Here is a 26575-nt window from a genome sequence, read left to right as displayed (position 1 = left end):
ACTTTACAGTAAAAAAAGGGCAAAGATGCCTATTATATAATGATAAAGGGATCAATCCAATAAGAAGACATAACAATTTTAAATATATATGCACCTTAACACCAGAGCCCCTGCCTTTATGAAACAAATTCTACTAGACCTAAAAAAAGAAGTAGACAGCAATACAATAATATTGGGAGACTTCAACTTCACTAACGGCAACAGACAGATCATCAAAGCAGAAAGTCAACAAGGAAACATCAGAGTTAAACAGCAGTCTAGAGAAAATGGAGCTAATAGACACCTACAGAACATTCAATCCCCAAACTATAGATTACACATTTTTCTCATCAGCACATTGAACATTCTGTGAGTGGGAACATATGATAGCCCACAGATCAAGTCTCAATAACTTTAAGAAAATCAAAATGATATCAAGCACCATCTCAGACAACAGTGGAATAAAATTAGAAATTAACTCCAAGAAGAACTCACGAAACCAAACAAAGACATGGAAGTTAAACAATTGGGTCAACAATGAAGTCAAGATGTGAATTTTAAAAATTCCTTCAAACAAATGACAACAATGAAACAAGTTATCAAAATCTCCGGGACACAGCCAAAGCTGTGCTCAGAGGAAAATGTATTGTGTGTAAGGCTTACATTAAACAAGACTGAGCGATCTCATATTGACAAGCTAACATCACACCTCAGGGAAATAGAAAAGCACAAACAAACCAAAACCAAAGCTAGCAGGAGAAAATAAATAATGAAGATCAGAGCAAAATTAAATGAGATAGAAATTTTTAAAAAATTACAAAGGATCAATAAAACAAAAAGTTGATTACTTGTAAAGGTAAACAAAGTTTATAGACCACTAGTTAGATTAATTAAGAAACAAAGTGAGAAGACTCAAATTAGCTCAATCATAAATGAAAAAGGAGATATTACAACTGATACAATGAAAACTCAAAAGATTATCTGAGACTATTATAAACACCTCTATGCAAGTAAACTAGACAATCTAGAGGAAATAGATACATTCTTTAAAACATACAACTCCCTAAACCTTGAATTAGGAAGTAATAGAAATTCTGACTAGAACAATAGTGAATAGCAAGATTGAAAGAGTAATTAGAAGGCTCCCCCACCAAAAAAAGTCCAAGACCTGATGGACTCACAGCTGAATCCACCAGACCTTCAAAGAAGCACAGGTACCAATTTTACTGAATCTATTCCACAAGACTGATGAGGAGGAAATCATCTCCGACTCATTCTATGAGTCCAGTTTCACTCTGACACCAAAGTCAGAAAAAGACACAAAAAGAAGAAAATATAGGCCAATCTCCCTTTTAAACATAGACACAAAAATCCTCAACAATTATTAGCAAACTGAATTCAACAGCACACAAAAATAATAATACACCATGACCAAGAGGGTTTTATTCTAGAGATGCAAGAGTGGTTGAACATATGCAAATCAATAAGCGTGGTCTATTACATAAACAGAATTAGAAACAAAAATTATATCACCATTTCAATAGATGCAGAAAAAGCATTTGATAAAATTCAGCAACCCTTCATGATAAGAAAAACTCTCAGCAAAACAGGCATAGAGGGAACAGTCATCAAAATTAAAAGCTATATATGACAAACTCACAGTCAACATCATCCAGAAATGAAAAAAGTTGAACACATTACCCCTCAGAACTGGAACAAGACAAGGATGCCAACTTCCACCACTGTTCAACATAGTATTGGAAGCCCTAGCCAGAGCAATCAGACAAGAAAAGAAATAAAGTGTATCCAAATTGGAAAAGAGGAAATCAAACTATCTCTGTATGCCAACAATATGATTTTTATACCTAGCGTATCCTAATGACTTCTCCAAAAGACTCCTGGATTTGATAAATGGATTTTCAGTATATACAATCAACACACACAAATCAGTAGCACTGCTATACACCAATAGCAACCAAACTGGGATTCAAATCAAGAACTCAATTCCATGTATAATTGCAGCCAAAAAGTTAAAATACCTAGGAATAAATTTAACCAAAGAGGTGAAATATCTCCACAGGAGAACTGCAAAATTTATTTTTTAAATGAAAGAAATTGCAGAAGATACAAACAAATGGAAAAACATCCCATTCTCATGGATCAGGAGAATTAACATTATTAAAATGACCATATTACCCAATGTAGTCTACAGATTCAATGCAATCCCTATCAAACTACCTACATCATTTTTCACAGAATTAGAAAAAAGCAATCCTAAAATTCATATGGAACCAAAAAAGAACCAGATTAGTCAAAATAATCCTAAACAAAAAGAACAAAGTGGGAAGTACCATATTACCTAACTACAAGACTGTAATAATCAAAACAGCATGGTACTGGTACAAGAGCAGTCATGGACCAATGGATCAGAATAGAGATTCCAGAAGTAAACTAAAATACCTACAACCATCTGATCTTTGATGAAGCAGACAAAAACATGCAATGGGAAAAGGATGTCCTTTTCAACAAAATGGTGCTGGGAAAATTGAAACTTGATCCCTTTCTCTCCCTATATACAAAAAATAACTCAAGAAGGTTTAAAAACTAAACATCAGCACTGAAACCATACAAATCCTAGAAGGAAACCTAGGAAAAATTCTTATGGACATCAACCGAGGCAAAGAATTTATGGCTAGAACTCCAAAAGCAAATACAACTAAAAAAAAAAAAAATGAAATAAAGAAAATATTAAATTAAAAAGTTTCTGCACAGCAAAAGAAATAGTCAACAGAAAAACAGGCAACCTACAGAATGGGAGAAGATATTCGTAAATTGTACATCTGACAAAGGACTAATATCTACAATCTACAAAGAATTCAAACAAATCAGCAAGAAAAAGGAAAATAATCCCATTAACAAGTGGGAAAAATGACATGAACAGACATTTCTCTTAAGAAGATATACAAATGACCAACAAACATATGAAAAAATGCTTAACCTCGCTCATAATCAGGGAAATGCAAATTAAAACCACAATGAGATACCACCTTACACCAGTCAGAATGGCCATTATTAAACAGACAGACAGACAGACAGACAAACAAACAAAACCCAAAATAACCCAATAGGTGCTGGCACAGATAAAGAGAAAAGGAACGCTTATAGTCAGTTGGTAGGAGTATAAATTAGTATAACCTCTATGAAAAGCAGTATGGAGATTACTCAAAGAGCTAAAAATAGATCTAACATTTACTCCAGCAATCCCACTATTAGGTATCTGCCCTAAGGAACAGAAGTCATTATATAAAAAAGACATCTACACCTGCATGTTCATTACACCATAATTCACAATTGCCAAGATGTGGAATTCACCTAAATACCCATCAACTGATCAGTGGATAATGAAAATGAGGTATACATATACCATGGAATACTACACAGCCATAAAAAATAATGGAATCATCCTAGCAGCAAGATGAATAGAGCTGGAGATCATCATCCTAAGTAAACTGACTCAGAAACAGAAAACCAAACACCTTATGTGCTCACTCATATGTAGCAGCCAAACAGTCACAAGGATAGAAATAATAGACACTGGGGACAGCAATAAGGGGGAAGGGAAGAATGGGGCTAGGGTTCAGAATCCACCTACAGGGCACAATATTCACTGTCTGGGTAATGGGTCACCAGAAACCCAGTCCTCACCAGTACACATGTCCATGTAACAAATATGGACGTGTACCCCCTGAAATTAAAATAGAAAAGAAAAAAAAAAATGAATTCTCATTTTACGTGTAAGAACATTCAAGCTTAGAGAAGTGAATTAATTTTTCAGATCATTTGATTGTGCTCCCAACCAGCTCAGGATACCACCTGCATTATACCAAATGGTTTATTTTGTGGATTTTAGAATCATGACCCAGATTCCCCATGGAAGTAACCAACCTATTTCATCTTCAACCTTCACTCCCTTTGTCCCTATTCCTCAGCACTCCTGTGTACCTGCCTTCACTGTAGCCTGCTGTTGTATCTCTCCTCCCTATACTAGGCTGTTTACCCTTCTTTCCATGTCATCATGATCCATATCTTCCAGTCTCTCTCTCAGTCCTGAGGTGGGCCACATCTCATTCCAGCTCTGATTTCTGTCCTTATGAAATTGCATTGCAAGATCTCCTAATGGTGTATACTGTCTTGTGTAACTGAGGTATTCAGACACAGGCCTAAGACAGGTGTTTCCCAAAATGACTAATTTTCAGAATCTCCCAAAGAGATTTTAAAAACAGATTCCCAGGTCCAGTCCCAGACCCACTTGTTAGGTAGGACTTGGGATTTGAATTTTTACAAGTATCCTTTGTGTTCTATAAATCAAACAGGACTTACGACAGCTCTCATTGTTGCCACAACAGTTGCAATGAGAGGGAAATCAGTGATTGCACGTAAAAGTGAAAATACAACAAGAGTTTTCAGTGAATGCTAGGAATGGAGTTGTCTGATTCTCAAATATTGTGCTCCTCTGGAACAGAAGGGAGAGACTGTCTGTGCCCAGAATTATTGTTGACAGATCGTGTCCTAGAGACTGCTTCCTGTTCTTGTTCTCCATCCTTGCCTCCTCAGCACTCTGGATGGCACAGGTTCTGACAGTAACCAGGCAACTCTAGAGACTGGTCCAAGCTATGGTTGCCAGATAAAGCAAAATACCCAGTTGAATTTGAATTTAAGATAAGCCATATGTGTGTGTGTGTGCATTCACGCGTGTGTGTGTGTGTGTGTGTGTGTGTGTGTGTGGTGTGTGTGTGTGTGTGTGTGTGTGTGTGTATGTATTTGCTGTCCACCTGAAGTTTACATTCAAATTTCAGATATGCCATAAATATAACACACACACACACACACACACACACACACACATATAACAAATATAACATATTTGTTGTCCATCTGAAATTTAAATTTAACCAGATAGCCTGTAGCTTTAATGGCCACTTTTGGCAACCTTACTACCTACTGTTTTTTTTACACTGAGTATGCTGAAGCACTGACCAAGACTATGTTCCTTTCTAAGAAAACAGTTTGAACTACTGTTTATGTGAGCCACATGAGGCCAGTGATGTTGAAGAAGTTCTTCTTTAATAAATATAACCTTCTGCAAGGCTTACCATTTGATAGATTCAATTTTGTACACATGTATTTTGTACCTATGCCTGGTTGCTGTCTGGGCCCCACATCAACCCCAAAATAATGGTGGCAATTATGAAAAATACTCTGGGATAGCTTTGGAAAGAAACTCCATCTATTTCAGAAGATCAGTACCAGTACCAGTACCAGCTCAACTGCTTTTGGTACAATTTGTCTTTCCCATTTTTGGTTACTGAAAAGATATTTAACAAATTTGCTTTACATTTATTATAAATATGGGACCATGAGTGATGGTCCCTTATTTATAATAAATGTGATGGGACTCTTGGAAAAGCCTCTGTGTTTCTCATTTATTTGTTAGTTTAACAAATATATTTTGTGCCACATGATCTTTTGGATATTGGAGATCTTGAAGTGAAACAAAACAAAACATAGCCTTAGGGAGTTTGTGTTATGGATAAAATAAGAAATGAAGGGGACAGACTGTGCCTCTGGAGAGGTAATAGGGTCATAATTTTAAAATACTGATTAAAAACTTACTGAAAAAGTGACATTTAAGCAGCAATTTGAAGGAGAACCACTTTAAGTATTAAGAACTCTTTAGCAGCCATTGCCTTACTAGACTCTGGTGTGGCCATGTGCTCCTTGAGTTATGGTTGGCGCCATGCTTCCTGGCTTTGGCCCCCCTCCCTACCTTGGGGAGGTGAATCTCCTCTTTCTCTCTATCTAATTTACTTTCTAAATAAACTATATTCTCTAATCTAACCTCTGTGCTTGTCTCTGAGTGTCGTCTCCCTTTCCAATCTGTGAAAGGTGAACAATAAACTTTACTTCTTTCTACTTTCTTAAAAAAAAAAAAAGAACTCTTTAACAAGTTTGTTTAATCATATATCACTTTAAAATGCATGCATTTACCTAAAAGGGAGTTTTCACATCAGTACTACTATTTATCAAGACATCAAATTTGAAAGCTGATATTGGAGTATGATGAACTTAATGTAAATATTCACTCTTCAGTCTTAAATGGACCAACTCAGAAATACATAATGCATTACAGTTGTTTCTAATTAACATTTGTTCATACAGTGTAGTACTTGCAGTGTAGACTATGGAGCATGACTTGGTTTCAAATCCTGTCTCCACCACTTAATAATGATGTTATGTATGACAAGTTACTTTAACTTTCTGTTCCTCAGTTTCCTGATATTAAATTGAGATAACCACATTAGTTACCTCATAGTGTTATGAAGATTCAAGAAGACAATGCACAATTTCTATCACCTAGAAAGTTCTTAATGGTGTGCTGATAAGCTGGCTCTCTAAAAAAAAGTCCTGATACAGCATTTGCCAATTTTCATGGTGCTGGTATTCTCACTTGGGTCAATTTCAAGCTCAGTACATTGTCACTGAACATGGAGTTGGGAAGAGATACACAGAGTTCCAAAAAGCTGGTATAAGCTGGCTATAGCACACTATATAAATGACTTTTGGTCCCATATTATCAATCTAAGTATGTATTTCTATAAATATAGTGGTCTAAAGAATGTATCCTTGTGGACATTTATTGATGGTTTTAGAACAGATATTTCTCAACTTTGGCACTGTTGTCACTTTAGGTTGATTCTTTTTTTTATTGTTGGAAGGCTGTCTTGTGCATTATAGAGTGTTCTACAGATTCCCTGGCTTCTACTCACCAGATACCAGAAACTACCCTCCTGCCCCAGTTGTGACAACTAACCATGTCTCCAGATGTTGCCAAATGACACCTGGAGAGGAAAATGTCAAGGATGGAGAATTATTCCTTTAAAGAAGTACAAAAATAGACTGGATAAATATATTTCTAGGGAAAAATATTTCAAGTCACAATTTGAAAAAAGGAAAAAAAAATACAATGCTCAAATGAATACAAATGCACTGAAAAGATAACTAATTTTTAAGTCACTGACATTTAGATATATTGAGCAATGAGTTAGCATTAGGTGAAAAAGTGGGCTAAGATGTCACAGATTTCTAGGGTCTGTTGATATCAGGTATAGGCTCCTACCCTAGACTCTGCTACTCACTTGCTGTGTGATTCTGGGCAAGTAACTTAACTGGTCAGAGACTCAGTGTCCTCATTAATAGAAGAATGAAGATTGATTTTAAAAGACTGTGAAAATAGTAGTCAAATCTTATAAATATTAATTGATGAGAAAAGAAAAGAGTCCTTGTGAGCTCTTGGTTTGGGGGATTGCTAAGCCATGGGCAGGGAAGCCAAAGGGTGGAGTGGACTGGGGAATGCAAAATGATAAAGTGCCTGCCTCCTCACACACTGCTACGGGTCACTGCTTGGAAATGTGAGAACAAAATGGGACCCCAAGCTAATGACTTTCAGGTGTTCTGGCCTGGCTGCCTGGCCACTGGGGAATCACATCGAGGCCAAGGCTAACGCTCCAGGGCTGCCAAGGCAAACATCCAGGCTCAGGGTAAACCAACCAGAGCAGGGACCTGGGGCCTCCCACCAGACTGCATAGCACCCTGTGGCTGCCTGTGACTGCACCTGCTCACTGTAGACACAGGGAGCACTGCAGCCCCTGTCTCACTGCTGCCCAACTGCCCAGGTTCCCAGATGGCTCAATTGCCCTGTGACCCGCCCAGCCCAGGAGTAGTGCCACTGTCCCCTCTTTCTCACCCCTAACCTCGTGAATCCCCAACGAAAGCCCTACGTGTTGGTGCTGTGCCTGGCTCAGTGCACTTTAGGCATGTGGACAGAGAATCTCTCCATCTTACCTCCCACTAACCCTTTGCATTTCTCTATTCTTTGTACCCTGTAACCTGCTCCACTCCAGCTCTTACTAGTATTCCATGGAGTCTTCTTTCTCCTTCCATCACCCACCCATAGAGGTGGACCCAACCCATGATACCTTCCAGACAAGCTCTGCTCACATAACACTCTCAGGTGAGCCACAGGGAAGACTCAATGCCACAAGTGTACCATCAGTTACTCCCAAGGATACATGGAAGATCAACAGACAGATGGACAAGCAGGTGGGCATCAGTTTGTTCAGAGATGCCCATTGATACCACACAAATTCCACCTTGCAGGCACCTGACCCTGGGCATACAGGAGGATATGCTCTGAAACCACAAATACTTTCACCCCATGAGAGTATTTTTGCTCTGGACCTTATAGACATAGTTTAGAGTTTAGATGACACTGCTTATTAGCAGCTGTGCAAACCTTATTTAACCTCTCTGTGTCTCCGTTTCCTCAACTATTAAACTCTCTCACATGATTATTGAAAGGATTACCGAGACTACTTATTCTTTCATTCAACAAGTATTTAATAAGCATTGATTATGTTCCAGAAGCAATGCTAGGCCCTGGTGATACGGATATTAATACTCATAGTCAATGGTCTCTAGAGTCCACAGTCTAGGGGAAAAGACAGATGGGAAGCTATAGAAAGATGATACATGGTATATATGTATGGTAGCAATAAGAGGTAAGAGTAGAGTCTTACTGGAATATGCCACTGATTGTTCTGTTTGGAGGTCTTTGCATTTACTGTTCCCTTTGTCCTTAAAATTTGTCCCCCAGATATCTGCAAAGCTTCCTCCCTAACTTTCTCTAGGTCCTGCCCATAATGATTAATTTTGCCACCTCTTCCCTGACTACCCCATATAAAATAACTCACTTTCTCAGGGTTGATGTTTCATATCTGTTTTCTTTCTAACCATGTCACTATCTAATTTCTTTTCTTTTTTTCCCTTCTCTGCTTTAGAATATAAGCTCAATGAGAAGGGTAGCCTTTTTTGTTTGTAGCCATAACTCCAGCACCTAGGCTATGTCTGAAATGTAATTAAATGCTTCCATAAATATGTATTGATTGAATGAACAAATCAGTAAATGAATGAATGCAAACTGGAGTGAGCAGAATTAAATACATAATTTTTCTTCAGAGAGTCTTAAAGAAGGAAACCCTTGAGAGAGACCTGAAAGAGTTATTTAAACAATGCAGGGAAGGACTGACGGAAGAGCATGTGCAAAGGACAGGTGGAATGTCATGGTCTATCCCTGAAGTGGTTGGTATTTTTGAGTTACTAGGGAGCTGCAGATACACCCAGAACGTGGCAGGAACTGTGGTTGGAGAGTGAGCTGGTAACAAATCTCATCCAATCATCCCTTTTGGGAAGACTGTAGTTGACATATAACCCAGAAATTAATTTTAAAAGCACAGTGACAGACACATAAAAGACACTCGATGCTTTCCCATCATTTGCTCTGACATAACTTAGCTTGTGAGAAGTACACAGAAATATCCAAGGAGGACTATTCTACTGACTCAAGCTGGTCCATATCCTCTGAACCCAGATAGATGAAGGCATTATGTAAGGTAAGACCTGTGGTAATTTGTTCATTACCTGTGGACCGTTCCACAGGATGTGTGGGTCAGTATCAGTGTACCAGTGTACAACTCATGAAAATACTTGCCCCTTCTCAGAATCCATCCAAGGTCAGCCTGCCACAGTCTGGCTATTCATCTTTTTTTTTTTTTTTTTTTTTGAGACAGGGAGTCAGCATCTCATGCTGCCATCCAGGCTTGAGTGCAGTGGCATGGTCTCAGCTCACTGCAGCCTCGACCTCTTGATCTCAAGTGATCTTCCCATCTCAACCTCCCAGTAGCTACAGGAGCTATAGGCTCATGCCCCTGTGTCTGGCTAAGTTTTTTTCAATTTTGGTAGATATGAGGTCTCATGATGCTGCCCAGGATGGTCTCAAACTTCTGGGTGCAAGCAATTCTCCTACCTCAGCCTCCCAAAGTGCTGGGATTACAGGCGTGAGCAACCACAACCAGCCTATTCATCTCAGTTTTAAGCTCCCCATTCCAAATGTGCTATTTCCTACAGTGTTGATAAATTAGGACTTAATTATCCCAGCTCCAGTCCCATTCCACTCTGGTTACAATAAACAAGCCAGTGCCTGTTTAAATAGATTTGTGTAACGGCAGTGTGTCGATTTGTTTAAATACATTTGTGTAAATAGGTTTGTGCAACTTCCCTGTGGCTCTTGTATAGACTTTTGGTTTTTTTTTAAATTGAAATAGTATCACTGCTTTAAAACAGGCTCAAGTTTCCTGGAAGAAACTTGTGGCAACTTCTCTCTGGCTTTGCAGATGCGCTTGCAAAAAAGAGGAAGCTGAATGTTCATCTATACTAAAATGAGGGAGTCCAAATAGGAGCTCTGTGAAGTCAGCAATATTGATTCTCACTATAGTTACACACACATGGTTAAGGTCTTGAAGAGATCATATTTTAAGAGGAATTAAAGAGTCACACTGCTTTTGATATGCACTTTAAAAAAACTTTAGTGATAGTTCAGAAGTGAATGGATATAATTTCTGTGGTATGGAGACATAGTGTGAGGCAGGTGTGTGTGTGTGTGTGTGTGTGTGTGTGTAGTAAATGGAGTAATTATAAACTTTGGAGAATGGCCTCTTAGTTCACCTCACTTGTAAGTGACATTACAATTTACTCATGATTTTTAGAGTCTCATCACCTATCACCCAGAGCAACTGCCCCTTAATTAATCTTTGTGCCTCCAAGCTTACCAGGTCCCAATCCATTCTTCATATCACTACCAGGAAAATTCTTCTAATATACAGATTTAATAATGTCATTCCCTTGCTCAAAACCCCTTTAATATAAATCACTGTCCTACTCCTTAACTTGGCATTTATAGGTCTCTTCCAAGTAGTATCCACCTACTGTGCCTTTTGTACCCCAGCATCCTAAGATTTAGTTACAGAAAATCACCCGGGTCCTGCCATATCATTTATTTTATTGTTGCACGTGTCTATCTGCCAAAGGTGTACTCGATCTATTTAGAGAATACTCAGTAAATATCTCTTTACTGACAAAATAAAGGGAATTTGAAAGAGGAGCATAAATACAGACATCTGTTTATGCTCTCCCTCTTTTAGCTCTTGTTTTCTATGGCTCCAACATTTCAAGAATATGCAACTTCTCTGATGGGACCCACATGGTTGTAAGTCTAGGTTAGTGTGGGGAACATTGAAAGGGTGGGTATGCTAAGTCTACTTTTTATTTCAGGGCCAAGCACTCACAGAGACTTTGATCCGTGCCTTGTAAAGAAAAGACTGTGTCCTCATTAGCACATTCTGAAATGGCTAATCAAAGGACCCAAACTAAATAAGTGTGATGAAGACTTTGCCTGACTTGGCTAAGGAAAGTGGGGGGGAGGTGCTGGTGCTCATCACGGATCTTCTTTTGGAGTCACCAGAACCCTGGTCACACCTGCCTCCATGGACCTGCTCCTCAATCAGAGAAAAATCTTTAGTGGCAGCCTACGATTCACAATAACTGGTGGTCAGTGTGCTTTGAGTCACAATAAAACGCCAGCTCAAATGACCAGCATCATTCTACTGCCTGCAAAGGAAAGTGATGTTATTTCAGGGAATCAAGAGAATAATAAAAAAATGTCAGTACATTGTAAGCTGTTCACTGATTTTAGAACTTTTTTTTCCTCCCTATCTGGGTGGCAAAATAAGTCTTTAATCTGGAGTGAATATTTTGAAAAATAGCTGATATGTGCTTCAATTATCTTGGATTCTGTCAGCCTGAGATACATTGGAGCCATTAGATTCACTAAAATGTTGAAGCAACTGAGCTCCTTCAATGATTCTGAGGGGTCATGAAAGAAAGAAATGCCTTCAAATCTCAACCTCTTAGAGGAGAGGTGGGAGCCATTCTTCTCTTATTCCAATTCAGAGGCTAAACATATTTCAGAATTCAACTGAACATGGAGAGGTTACCTACAATACGATGAAATTACTGGAAGGGGGCTAGAGCTCTTTCTTATTCACTGGCCCGGGTCACTCACTTGGGAACCAGAAACAAGAAATTTCTGCTATGAGTATGTGCATAAAGTCAGGATTTACGTCCAGGTCTGCTTTTTTAAAAAATTTCTTTATCAATATTTTTTATTTTAATTTGTGGGGTTCGGGTCTTCTTAATTTCAAATCAGCGTGCACATATGTTGCAACTTGGTCCCATCCTTAGTTCTACATTGCTGGTGTTTACTATTTGAGGCCATAGTAAAAGGAATCCAAAGTGCTATAATCCTAGTACTTTGGGAGGATGAGGCGGGAAGAATTGTTTAAGCCCAGGAGTTTGAGACCAGCCTGGCCAACATAGCGAGACTTCGTCTCTACAATAGTAAAAAAATAAAAATTAAAATTAAAAATAAGATGGATGTGGTGGCATGTGCCTGTAGTTCTAGCTACTTGGGAGGCTGAGTTGGAGGGAGGGATCACCTGAGCCCTGAAGGTTGAGGCTGTGGTGAGCCATGATTGTACCACTGCACTCTCCAGGCTGGGATACAGAATGAGATAATGAGATTCCCCAACTCAAAAAATATATATATATATATTTCATATTTCAGGCCTTGAGTCAGTCACCCCACACCCACTCATGACTCTGGAGGTTGTGTCTCTCTGCCTTTGGCTGATTTTAATATGACATGAGGTCCTGGAACTCCCTCTTATTCATTTTATTTATTTATTTTAATGGCCTAAATTCAACTCCACTAAGCAAATCAATTCAGTGCCGAGGCCGAAATTTACAACACGCCCCCCAATACTATGGCCCAACAGGATGCATTAAGAGGCTAGTTAAACACCAAATGTAGTATAAATCTTAGCCTTATAGGTGTGCTGAAAACGTAAATAGCTTCCAAAGAGCTACGATCAATATCAGGATATATGTGCAGGCTCAAAGCATTGCAAATAATTTAAATTTTAAATTAGCCTCTTCTAAGTATTCCCCAATATCCTGGGCCCTGCAATCTTTGTTAATGGCACCAACTTTTCAGTATCTAAATATTGGTTTTTGGGTTTCTATTAAGTTATCAAAACTGGAACTGAAGTGATATTGGGCTCTATGTGCTGGTTGGAATCCAGAGATGGAGATGTGAAAGATATTAAGAAAGGAGTCACGGGGAGTGAGATAAAGGGTGGACATCTGGGAAGGCAGATCTAGGTGGCACAAGAGAGAGGGCAGGTAGCAATTTCTTGAGAAAGTCTGCAAGCAGGTAGATGGTGCCAAGTCATATGGGAAATGTATTTTGTTGATGTTTTAATGGACCTGGGCTGAACTTGCTGTGGAAAGTCATGGATTCTGAGCATGGACGCAAAGTGAGGGTCTCACCATGGAAACTCCAGACATAGCTGCAAGATGGACGTGGCATCAGAAGCAACGTAGACTCATTACTCACTGCCAAGTTACAAAGGAACTGTTTGCCTTATACTGGTGTTGACTTTGAGTCTGAGGTGTCCTGAGTTCACAGGGGTGAATCTGGGTTGCTCAAAAGGCTGCAGGGCTAGGGTTGCATGGAGATGTCACAGTCTTTCTTCTCTAGGAGCAATGCCTCCTCTGAGTTCTGAGGCAGAAGCATTACTATGATATCCCTGACAGGGGTTTGCTCTGGACATAGGCCAGATTGCAAATACCCGGGCAAGAATGTAGTCTTTACCTGGGTAATTCCAGAGGAGGAAGACTTTAATTTTTCTTCCAGATCACTTCACCTAATGAACCAGAGAGTTGGATCACTTGGGTGCCAATCTTCACTCTGCCTCACACTACTAATGCCATCCGGGGTAATAGGAGTAACAATGGAACCTACCTCAACAAGTTGATGAAAGGATTTAGTCACTTAAAGGCATTTATCCTTGTCCATCATAACTTTTCCACTCACCCTTATATTCAGTAATATTTATTAAGTACCCCGTAGGAATCAGACACATTTTCAACCCTGAGAGTATAGTGGAGAACAATAACAAGAACTCCCTGCCTTCATGGAACTTGTATTCTCCATAAGGAGGAAGATAACGAGTAAAGGCAAAAGAAGCAGCAATATGTCAGGTGATAAATGGTATGAAGAAAAATAAAATAGGCTAAATCAACAGTGAGTAATTTTTTTTTTCCTTAGCTAAAGCAGCTACAGGCCATACTGATGAGAAGACATTTGAGTAAAGATGTGAGTGTGAGAGCAAGCTACATGGACATGTGCAACAAAAGTATTCCAGACAGAGGAAACAGACATGAAATGTCCTAGGATAGATGTATACTTTCAGTATGCAAAGATGGAGCAGCAAGACAACTAGAGAGACCAGAGCAGAGTGAGTCAGGAGGATAGAGGTAGAAACTTAGAGAGAGCAGGTGGACTACACAGCCATGATAAGGACTTTGGGTGTTATTCTGAAGGAGATGGATGGAAAGTCATCAGAGGATCCTGAAAAGGGCAGCTCCATTACCTGACTTATGGTTGACAGGGTAGCTGTGGCCACTGTATTGGGAATGAATTCTGTATTGGGAATGAAGGCCACAACAGGGTCTCTTGGGAGCTCAAAGCAGTTATCCAGGGTACAGTTGGTAAGGATAGTAGTTCTCTTGCCTCCTATAATTGCCACTAGCACATGGTTTTGCTCAAGTTATGACCACAGGACATGGTATCTATCTTTATGACATTTGTGTGAACTCTCCCTCCTTTTGCCCTGGTGGCATATGCAGAGCCCCTGCCCCAGCCTTCACAGTCCTTATCTAGGAAGTACTGGTTTCCTACCCGTGGAGCCAATGCTCTGTATCATCAGAGAATCAGTCTAGCCTCAGGGAACATCCATGGTTTCTGTGTGCTGGTGCTAATGACTGGTGACATAATTCCTAAATGCAGTGTGCCCTGGCAGGTTTGGGCCCCGAAGCAAAACCACTTGTTCTCCCTAGCTATGGGATATCTTTATGCTAATTCTTCTTTCTGCCCCCTGACTACTCATTTAGTGGCCATACCGACCTATTGGTGGCCTGAAATTCCAGGGACACGTTGTCAGGGAGAGAACATTTCCAAGGTACACCAGTTCCTGTAGCCCCTGAGACTCCACTACCCCTACCTCAAAGGTGACAAATCAAATTAGCAACCAAAGGTAAAGGTAGAAAGGGGTATATTCCAAAGACAATATTCTCTGGGAAGATGGTCTGGCAGGCTCTGAACTTTTCTTTAGTCTAGCCCGCTGACCTCCATGACGCCCATATTTCTGGTCACTCGCTGGCCGCATCTTCCAGGCTTGCTGCAACAGGAAGGGGCTTATCTCAGCAACATCCTCAGCAACTCCTGAGACCGACAGCTGATGGGCCTATGAATACAGGCCAGTTCTCCTGAGGTTCACTAGCTTGGTTATTTGGAGCCTTCATCCCTCAAATGTCTACAATGCAACCAGTCACTGCATTCTTCCATCCGGTTCCCTAAATACAACCCTTCTAGCCTTTCTCCCTCTGCCACTAATGCCTGGCTTATTATGGGTTAATGCACCAACCTCCTGTACGTTCCATTTGCTGTCATCTTCGCCACCTTTCCAATCCAAGCCTGAGTAAATGTTCTTCTCACCCCCTGCCACAACTTGGATTCTCCGAGGGCCTCAGAAGAAAGCACATCTGACCCATTGCGATTCATCTTGCATGTCTCCACGCCACTGCCAGACAGTCGACAGCCCAGCTCGAATTCTCAGCTCGTGGGATGGATGCTGTCCTATGGGCATTTCTGTGCTTTTACACACACTCTCTCTCCTGTCATCTCACTGCCCACTATCTAGCTCAAACATCACTTTTTCCTTGAAGCTTTCCATGCCTATCCCAGGAATTATGATTGCTCACTCCTCTGGGTACCCCAGACATTTTTATTACCTTCTTTTCAGATTTCCCAAAGTATTTTCCAATTATTTATGTGTGTGGCATTCCCCTGCCCTGATGCATCAACTTTTTGAGGGCCGTGACTGTCTTATGTTGTCATGCACTGGGCATCTGGTACTTTTGATTGCAGAGTGTCCTAAGCCGATCTAGGCAAATCAGACCAGCAGACAGTAAAACAACACCATGAGTCACCCCTGCAGGAGAGACAGAAAATCCCCAAACACATGATAATATTAGCAAGTTTTTTCTTAACCCTTCCTGTATATAAAGTATGTTGCAGACATTGACTCACTTGCCCTTCACATAAACCCCATGAGGGATGTATTTTTACTCCTATTTTGTAGAGGTCTAACTAACGCTTACTTAAAGAAGTTAACTGAATTGCCCAAGGTTTTACAAACAATATGTGACATGGGAGCTAGAATGTAAAAGCTCCCTTCGCCCAAATTCAGCACATGGGCCACTGTAGAAATATGCCCTCTCATAGCAGAGGACGTTGACCTGTTGGCCTGTGCATGATGAACTCTGAGATTGGGCTTGCAATAAACTGAGGAAGTATGTAGGAGAGGTAACAGCAGCAGAATCTACAAAATGTTTGCCTTCCATTGAGTTTGCACTTTTGCTTCTCTGAGATATCAACAGTTTAAAACACAAAGGAGGACTTAGCCTCCACATGACTTAGCCCTGTGTTTTGTTTATAATACCAAATCATACCTAGCAACCTCACTATCCAAGCCAAGTCTTTCCTTTTCCCACATAGAGTTTCCAGACATGAAAGGGATCTTAACTAATCAGTAATCATTACACAGCCTTAATTTTGCCCTGGTTTTGACTTAGGGGGCAATTATTTATGGTTGAAAGCCATGTGTAGGGGCGAAGGGAGCAAAAGAGATGATGTCACCAAAGATCTCTAGGAAGTTTATGGACTACTTTTCCTCAAGAAGTTTTTCAAGTAAAAAGCCCTATTCTACAATCCACTCAACAAACACTCATTAATACCAGACCCTGTTATAGGTACTAGGGCTATGGTAGGAAACAAGGAGAGAGCTCTTAAAATTGTGAAACTCATACAAGGAATTAACAATTTTAAATAAATTACTATAAAAATGAAATAATTTTGCATTGCAATAAGTATTATCAAAGAACATGTCATAGGAGGTAGGGAGACAAAATAGTGGAGGTTACCTGACTTTAGATAGTGCATTCAATTGGCACCTTCTTGGAGAAGGTGTCATTTAACTGGCAGCATGAAGAAAAGAAGAAGCCTAGCATTTTGGAACTGTGAGAAAGAGGTCCAGATGTAAGGAGTCAAAAGACAAGGTGGGCAATTGCAGAGTTGAAGAGCTTGATAAGGTCTGCAAGTGTGCAAGATCAGGGTGTCAGTCATGCTCTCTCTAAAATTGAATCTTAAATGCGTGGTGCATGCATCCTGAGTGATCCAGGAAAATTATTCTCTTTCTTTTCTAATTAATCTTTATGTGAACTAAGCCATCTCCTCTCACAGCAATCTGTTTTACCCCTGGTGTTTGTGGGAATTGAGAACATACCACTGGAGAATTTTCTTGGTTCAAAGTCACCAGAACAAGAAAACAATCTGAATGTTACCTCCAAAGCCATGCTACCATAAGCAGAGCTTTTGGCTCTGGCCCACAATGAGTCAGAGACCAGGGTAGTTTTCCAGCTCCAGGACTGACTCTTCTTAACACTGTAGTGAGAGACACAAGTTACTTCTTTGAAACTATTGATCACCTCTCTTTGTAGGTTCAAAATTAATCAGGGGTGCCTCTCTGGAGGAGGCAACTGCAGAATTCACAATGCCAGTTGATGAAAAGGAGAAAGATGCATATTCCAGAGAAAAGAAGTTTGAGTAGTTTTGCAGGTGTCTCCAAATTGATTTATGTATACATGGAGACATGCCAGGTTAGAGCAGGTCTGTGCTGGAGAGATATCGTGGCTAGGGGTTTGATGGCTGCAGGCGACCAGCAATGTGGATCCTGGAAAGTCAAACCTGAGCACTGTCATCTTGTATCTCCCTTCTGTCTTTTCCATTTTTTCTTTGACCTTAACAGAACTTACTCCCCATTTCTCCCATGAGAGATTTCATAGCTACTATCTCAATTTTCTCAACAGCTGTGGCAGGTATAATTGTCCCCGTTTACTGGATTAAAAACAAAACAAAGAAGCAAACAAACAAAAAATCAACTGAGGCTCAAAAAGTCTCACTGAGAAAGGGTGGAAGTAGAATTCGGACTCAGTCCATGTGTCTTCATGGTCACTGCACAGTTTCAGTCTTTCCCATCCCGAGCCTGCTGTATTTGACTGCACGTGTGTTTAGGTTGCAGCCAGCTTTGCCTCTGTCTCTTTAAATTCTAGCACAGATAGGTATCATGCTTATCCACTTTTACAGATGAGCAGACTGAGGCTCAGAGATGTTCAACAACTCCTCCAATATCACACTGCTCAGAAGTGGCCGAGGACATTCTGCTTTACATGACAGCACTCCACTGCTTCTCAATACCCAGTAGCTGTGATTGCTAGATAATCATTATTATTAGTAATAATAAGATGATTGCTTTGGGGAGCACCAGAAGTGCAGCAGCATGCAAGCGAGCAGGGCCCGGGGTAGCTTACTGGGTCACATCTGCCCCAGAGCTGCTGTCTACTGTGCACCCGCAACCCTCTGCAGCCTGAGAGCTGTCAGCACAGATTCCACCAGGGAGCAAGCAACACCCCTCACTTCCTCAGGCCTCTCTGAAATCCAGCCAAGGAGCTGGCGTGGAGCTTACACTCAGACAGCTCCTGGAGCCTCTAGCCCTGGGCACAGTGTCCTCACGGGTGGAGATGGAACAGCAAGATCCATCTTTGAGGGTGGTGATGGAACAGCAAGATCCGTCTGACTCAAAGACGCCTCATTGCCCCTGACACCTGGAACATAAAATCACCATCACTGTCATTCAGCATCTACCCCACCAGGCATGATGTAGGGAGAGAAGAGGGAGAAAAGGGGAAGAGCCTTACAGACCCAGGGTGGGATGGAGGGAAGAAGCTGGTGAAGAGAATTTAGGATCCACTTGTGGGAATCCTTTGGAACGTTGAGGCTAAAAGCTATTCTGGGTGGGATCAATGTGGAGCCCTCAGCACAGCCCAGGGCCAGAGGATCAACAACTCTTGTTAGACTTTGATCTCCCTTCTCTGCCTTTGAGGGTGAAGTACAGTCACTGCCTGAGGAAATGAGTCCTCTGCACAGGGTTCTAATTCAGGGCCTGCACAGCCTTTTCAATAAGAGGGTCCCCAATGGGTGTATCAGACATCTGAATTGTTTTGCAAAATGTCATATCAAAGGACATCAAGGAAAAAAAAGTCATTCCTTTAAAAATTCTCTTAATTTCTCAGATTACAGCAAGGGAAATCCATCTGACTAGTTCTAGCATCTCTGTAACACCTAACCTTTTGCTAAGCTCCCTTTTTTTATTTTTATTTTTAATTTTTTTAATTTTAAAGATGTGGAGCCGGGCTCGGTGGCTCAGCCTGTAATCCCGCGCCTTTGGGAGGCTGAGGTGAGTGGATTGCCTGAGTCCGTGGGTTCGAGACCGGCCTGGGCAGCGAGACCTCATCTCTACAATAAATCAAAATGAGCCGGGCGTGGTAGCGTGCGCCTGTAGTTCCAGTTACTTGGAAGGCTGAGGCGGAAGGATCGCCGGAGCCCAGCAGGTCGAGGCTGCAGTGGCCGGGAGCGGCCACTGCACTCCAGTCTGGGAGACAGAAACTCCAACTCAAAAAAAAAAAAAAAAGATATGGTGTACAATTTAGGATTAGGTAATCAAGTGGTCATCATCCTTTTAAACAAGGAGTCAAATCTCTGGTGGGTGATGTATCTAGGTAAAGCATAGTACAATTGTCTAGTTTCCATAGTACTCATTTTCACAGTTAACTGTTTAGAGAAGGAAGTATTCATTGTGTAAAGTTTCTGTTTAAATCCTATACACAAAGTTTTCAAAAGTGAAAGGAAATCACAGATCAGCCCTTTGTATTGAGGAGATGCAGGGCCCACTAGAGGTAGGTACACAGGCCTCAGTTGACCAGCTGCAGCGGCCGGGCTCTGAGGGCTCCGGAAGGTTCTGGAGCCAGGACAACCCAGGAGTCGCCCGGTGGAGACTTGGCTCCTGCAGCCAGCAGGGGCCCCCTGAGAAGCAGCCTTTCTTGAGCAAACATCAGTCTCTCTTCTCTTTGTCCTTAATGACCACAACCCCAGGGGGAGCGGCTTTAACTCCCAAGGAGGTTGTTTGTATCCAGCCTGTGAGGAGAGGCCTAAATTGGCATTCCACATCATAATAAAAAAATTCCCAGCAATTATTAAAAGATTCTTATCTCTTGCTCCCTACGTGGATAATGAGTTCCTTCTCTGCTGGACTGAGACAGGCTGTCTCTGCTCTCACTTAATGAAACGGGACCAAGTTTGCAAATGAGCCTACCCAGTCTCTCCCCTTAACCTCTGCTTGTGGAGTTGTACATCAAACCTTCTGGCTTCTGTCTTTCCTTATTAACAGCCCGTAATCTTAGCAGGGCCCTTGCCTGGGCACTTCCTCTTTGCATGTACAGATCTGGTTTTTGCCTGACATAATGACTGGGAGTTTGCCTTTGTCTCTCTGAGACTAAAGTTTTAGGGGATCCAGGTGCTTCTGGTTTTATCAAATAAGAAGGCTACAGGATGGTGTGTGTGTGTGTATGTATGAGAGAGAGAGAGATTGAGAGAGAAAAGAAAATATGGGTGTGTGTTTTAGCCAAAAGAGCACTACTACTTTCTCCTGGGGAGACAGTGGTGCTGGAACTTCTATTTAGTAATGGTTCTTATTGAAATCCTTTACCTGCAGTTCGAGGTTCAAGGGACTCATTTCTTTCCCCACACCCAGTCCTTTCTTGGGAGCAGGATCAGGTCAGCTGAGTCATCATAATAAAAGTCTATGTGTTATACTTTTCCGAGTCACCCCTCTTGGACTTCCAGGGACTTTCCTTTATTTTGACCCCATTTCAATAAATCCTTTGAATAGAGATAACTCTTTTAAGTTGAATGTTTGACAGATTTTCTTTAACAACTCATCCACCCCAGGGAAAGAAGGAAAGAGTGAGCATGTGTTGGAGGGGGCAGTCTTACAAAACAGGTTGGTACATTTGGCCTCTTGTGTATATGGTGATCAGTTTCAACACATGGGAACTGATGGACTCTTTTCCCGGCAGGTGCCAGGTTTTTCATCCAGGAAAGCAAGGCTAACATTGTAGACCTGCGACAGATTTTTACTTGGAATATAACCATTTCAAGAGGACTTCACTTAGACTCTTTCAGATTATTTTCTAATTGTCTCGTTTAAATAAAGTACCCCAAAACCTAGGCATCTTATTGTACAACAACCATCTTATTGTACCTCATAATTTTGTGGGTCAGGAATTCAATCAGAGCTCAGTTGAGCTATTCCTTTGCTCCTTTCAACACAGATGAGAATCTATGTGCCATTCATCTTGTGACTGGCTTTGTCTAAAGATCAAAGATGGTTTTGCTCATGTGACTGGCACTTTGGAGAGGACGGGTTCCAGTAGAAGACTGTACTTATCTGGGCTCCTTTCCTTATCTCTGTATTTTCAGAATCTATCCAGTGGTCATCCAGCATAAATTTAACTTTTTTTTAAAAGATGGTGTTTCTGTCACCCTGGTTGGAGTGCAGTGGCGTGGACAGAGCTTACTGCAGTATGGAACTCCTGGGCTTAAGGGAGGTATTGGACTTCTTAAAGATTGTTCAAGGCTCCAAGAGTGAGCATATCTAAAAACAAGAAATGGAAGCTTCTGGTCTCTTACAGCCTGAGTCTAGAACATAGCATCTTGTCACTTATGCTGCATCCTGTTGGTCACAGCTGCTACAGAGACAACCTAGATTCCAGGGGAAGGAACATATGTGAGGAGAAATAACTGGGTTTCCAATTGAGTGCCTACCAAAGAAGGTACCAGCAACACACAGAAATGCCTGGAAGAGATGCCCAATGTCACCTCTTGAGAGACATGACTAAAGAGGAATGCTTTAGGCATAGTCAGGAACTCAGAATGAGGCCAGTTTGCCAATTTCTATATGACCTCAAGTTTAGAAAATGACAGTGGCAGGAATATGATTTTGGATAACTTTAGTTGTTAAGGGAAACCAAGGTCTTCAAGGAGATGGAAAGAATGAGGTCTGGACATCATCTTTGCTGCCTGCCAAAGTAGCTCAGGGCAAAGACCTTAAATGATGCTAGATTCTCTTACCAGTTGCCCCATAGACGGCCCCTTGTAGCTTGAGCAACAGAGTGACCAAGAATCAAGTATGGCACTTCCACCAAGCAGATTTAAACCATGAGCTGCTATCTTCCTTTGCTGTCCCATGGGGCTCCTAGGGAGTCACAGAAAGCTAAAGTTACCACTCCCTCAATCAAACAGACTCCTGCCTCAGGGATTAAGATATGGCTTTGCATTTCCATTTGCAGTCTCTTCTATATTCCTAGTACTTAGATATCTGGGCCTTGGAGAACCAGAAGCAGAAGCACCTATCTTCCTGCTGAGGCAGGAATATTAAGGTACCTTTTCATGCCTGTACCTGTGTCCCTTTTTATTTTTATCTCTCCCTCCAGTCACAAGCACTCCTAAGTGATAAACTTCAGATATGATGTGTGCCAATCCTGCCACCTTCTCCCAGCTCAACACCTGGATCATCCATTCCATCTGATTGTCTTCTGAGGCAACCAGGCGCGGAGTGTGGAGGGAGGCTATTTGTAGTGGTTCCCAAATCTACCTGTGCATAAAAAATAAGCTAGGAAACTTTAAAAAGTAGATACCTGGAATTTCCTCAAAGAGCGTCTAATTCAAGAGGATCTCAGGAATCCGTGCATCTCTGATTCCTCTCTAGTGATTTTGATGTGAGTCAGGTTGGGAACCACTGGTCTATGCCCTCCTGGATATATTTTATTAACTCTCAGTGATGCTGGGTCCTCATTTCAAAGGGTTGGGGCCAATTAGCCCTCTCAGTTGGTAAGACTAGCTTGGTTATTGAAGAGGCAAAAACCCAGGGTGTGTTTTCTGTAGCTATGGCCTGACCCATGACCTCAGCCAACTGCCTTGCAAATGCCATTAGTCACCAGGGCAACCCAGCCAGGGAGAGTTAATGGTTCAGAGCAAATCACATTCACAATTTGTGTGGGAGGGACAGAGAAAGTCAACTTTCTAACTAAGAACAGGCCATATTGAATCTGTCAACTTTAAACGGCATCATCATCTTTTATTCTGAAAATACATGATAAAACTTGATGCTTCCTTGGTACTTTGGATGAGATTTAAGAATGTCTGCCATCTCAACAATGTGCCCTACCCCCACCTCTGTTGTCCAAGAAAATCTTTGTTAAAATCAAGATGAAACAATGCCTCTATGTAGCACAGTGGTTAAGACACAGGTTCTAGATTTAAATCCCTGAAATGGAATCTTAACACTAGTATTTGTGATTGATGTGTTTACAAGGAAGTTAAGAAAATTTTCTTCATCTTGATTTCCTCATTCTATAAAATTCTCGTAAAATTAGTACTTATCTTGCTCTTAGAATAAAATATGAGATAGTATTTGTAAAGTACTTAGCACAGTGTCTGTTGTAAACATTCAAGAAACGTTCACTATAGTTATTACTTTATTTGTATAAGTACACTTAACATGAGATGCACTCTCTTAACAGACTTTGAAGTGTTCAATGCACTATTGGTATCTATAGGCAAGACACTATACAGTCGATCTCTGGAACATATTCATCTTGCATAAATGAAATTTTACCTCTGTTGATTAGCAGTTCCCAGCTTCTCCTTTCCAGCAGCTCTTGGCAATTACCATTCTATACTGTTTCTGTGACTGGCTTATTTCACTTAGCATATGTCCTTAAGATTCATCCATTTTGTTTCATTTTGTAGATTTTCTTCTATTTTAAGACTGAATAGTATTTAATTGTATGTATATGCTATATTTTTTAACCATTCATCTGTCAGTGAACATTGAGGTTGCTTCCATCTCTATGCTATTGTGAATAATGCTGCAATGAACATGGGAGGGCAGGTATCTCTTTGAGATCATGACTTCAACTCTTTTGGTTAAATTCTCAGAAGAGATTTTGGGGCCATACAATAGTTCTATTTTTAATTTTTGAGGAAACATCATACTGTTTTCTGCAGTGTCTATACCATTTTGCAGTCTCACCAACAGTGCACAAGGGTTCCAATTTTTCCACGTCCTTGCCATTACTTACATATTTTGTTTTCTTGATAGCTATCCTAACAGGCAAGAAGTGGTATCTCAATAGTGGTACTGATTTGTGTTTCTCTGATGATTAGTGAAGTTATACATGTTTTCATATACCTGTTAGTCATTTGTATGCTTTCTTTGGTGAAACTGCAAAACTTCTAGATGAAGACATGGAGAAAAGCTCCATGACACTGGTTATAATGATTTCATGGGCATGACACCAAAAGTACAGGAGACAAAAAGCAAAAAGCAAAACAAAACAAAACAAAAAACAAGTGGGAATACATTAAACTCAAAAGTTTCTGCACAGCAAAAGAAACAGTATGAATGAAACAATAGAGTGTACCTCACAGAATGGGAGAAAATATTTTCAAACCATATATCTGATAGGGTGCTTATTTAAAAAATATATAAGGAACTCCTGCAACTAAAAAAATCCCTTGATTTTAAAACGTTATTATTTTCATGAATAATAAATCCCTTTCTCACACGTGGTTCTCCTTCTGGTTCCACTTCTGGGAAAAGCTTAATCGTATCCATAATTGGCCAAGGTATAGTAGAGGCATCTGTGATGCCTTTTTCCTCTCTCTTCTCTCCTCTCCAGTTCACATCCACCATTTGAATACTCTCTGATCCATCCCATTCTCCTTATCACCCATTAAAATGACTCTTCAGTTTTGCCCTCATCACCTGCCTTCATGACAGACATCACTCCCAGCTTGTCTCCCTGCCAAAATTTCTCCTCCTGTGATTATTCCACAGCTTGGTCCAGAGAGATCCTGCTAACATATGATTCTTAATAACTCTTTCTCCATAAAGAATTTACTGGTTTCCACTTCATCAAGTTCAAATCCTTTAGTTGGTGTACGAAGTCCTTTGTATCTTGTCCCAAACCTCCCCTCCAGCCTACCCTGATAGCTTTTCTCTGTATTTATCAATCAGAATTCAGAAACAATTTAGAATTTACCAGTCCAATCAAAATGACTATACACATGTCCTTCTGAGGTTCTCTCTGTAATGCTTTTCTTCTGACCAAGATATCTATCACCTCCTTTTATCCATGGTAAGCCTCGAGTCATCTTTATTTTTTATTTATATAATTGTTGTTTTTTAGTTTTTTGAGTCAGGATCTCACCCTTCACCCAGGCAAGTGTGCAGTGGTGCAATCCTGACTCACAGCAGCCTTGGCTTCCTGGGCTAAAATGATCCTTCCACTTCAGCCTCCCGAGTAGCTGGAACAGGTATGTACCACTATGCCTGGCCAATTTATGAACTTTTTGTAGAGATGAGTTTTCACTATGTTGCCCAGGCTGGTCTCAAATTCTTGGGCTCAAGCAATCTTTCCACCTCAGCTTCCCAAAGTGCTGAGGTTACAAGTGTGAACCACCATGCCTGGCTCAAGTCATCCTTAAAGACCCATTCTCAATATCAGAGACCCTTTTGGGATGACCTTAGGTAGAATTGGTTTCCTCTGTGTTTCCATACCTCTTCTCCTTACCTCTATTTAAGGATTTATCTCAAAACTATTTTGCAAGTACTTGGGGTTTGGGCTAATGTGATTAAGAGTTCAGGTTCTGAGGTCACATAGTCCCGGGTTTAACTCAAGTTTTAACCTGGTTGTACCTCAGTTTCCTCCTCCAAAAAATGGACATCATAAGAGGACTTCTTTTCAAAGTTGTTGTGAGGATTAAATGAAAATATGCGAGAAAAATGTGTAGTTTAGCACATTAGTGATAAATAAACACCAGATTTTTTTTCCTCTGCATGTCAGTCTTTTATGTGAGGTTTTAAGAGCAGAACCCTTGTCTTTTCTACATCTGTAACCAGAGCTTCCAAGGTAATGTCTAGCATTTAATAGATGCTCAAAAAATATTATAACAATAAGTGAATGAATTCCAATCTTGAGTGAATGATTAATAAATATAGCACCTGACTACTATCCTACCTGAAACATACGAGGGGTGCGTACCTCAAATAGGAAGGCCCTGTCTCCCTCTCTTTATTTCCCATTCCTACTCTTTATTTCTTCTTTTCTTCCTCCTTCCTTTCCTTGCCACCCTTCCCTCCTTTCGTCTTTCTCTCTTTTAGCCTCTCTTCCTTTTTTTTTCTTTTGATACTAGGATAGTAACTTATTAATTTACATTTTAAAATAGACCTGTTGTATGAACAAAAAATATATTTATCTTAGCAATCAGCTATCACATGACCAAGTTCAAGCTATTGGGAGCCCAAATAATCATTAAAAATTACTTGACTTACTTGATGAGGAAAGAGAGTCTCTGAAAACAGTCACATAAGTAAACTTGGAAATGGATTCTTCACTCCAGCCCCAGTTCAAGGCACAAGAAGATAGTAGTCCTATCTGACATCTTAACCAAGACCTTGTAAGAGCCAGAACAGTTCAGCTAAGCTACTCCTAGACTCCT

Source organism: Carlito syrichta, unplaced genomic scaffold (assembly GCF_000164805.1).
Source record: "Carlito syrichta isolate Samal-C Ts95f unplaced genomic scaffold, Tarsius_syrichta-2.0.1 Scaffold68293, whole genome shotgun sequence".
In the NCBI taxonomy this organism is placed as follows: Eukaryota; Metazoa; Chordata; class Mammalia; order Primates; family Tarsiidae; genus Carlito; species Carlito syrichta.
The sequence above is the reverse complement of the archived record's forward strand: the minus strand, read 5'-3'. Positions refer to the sequence as shown.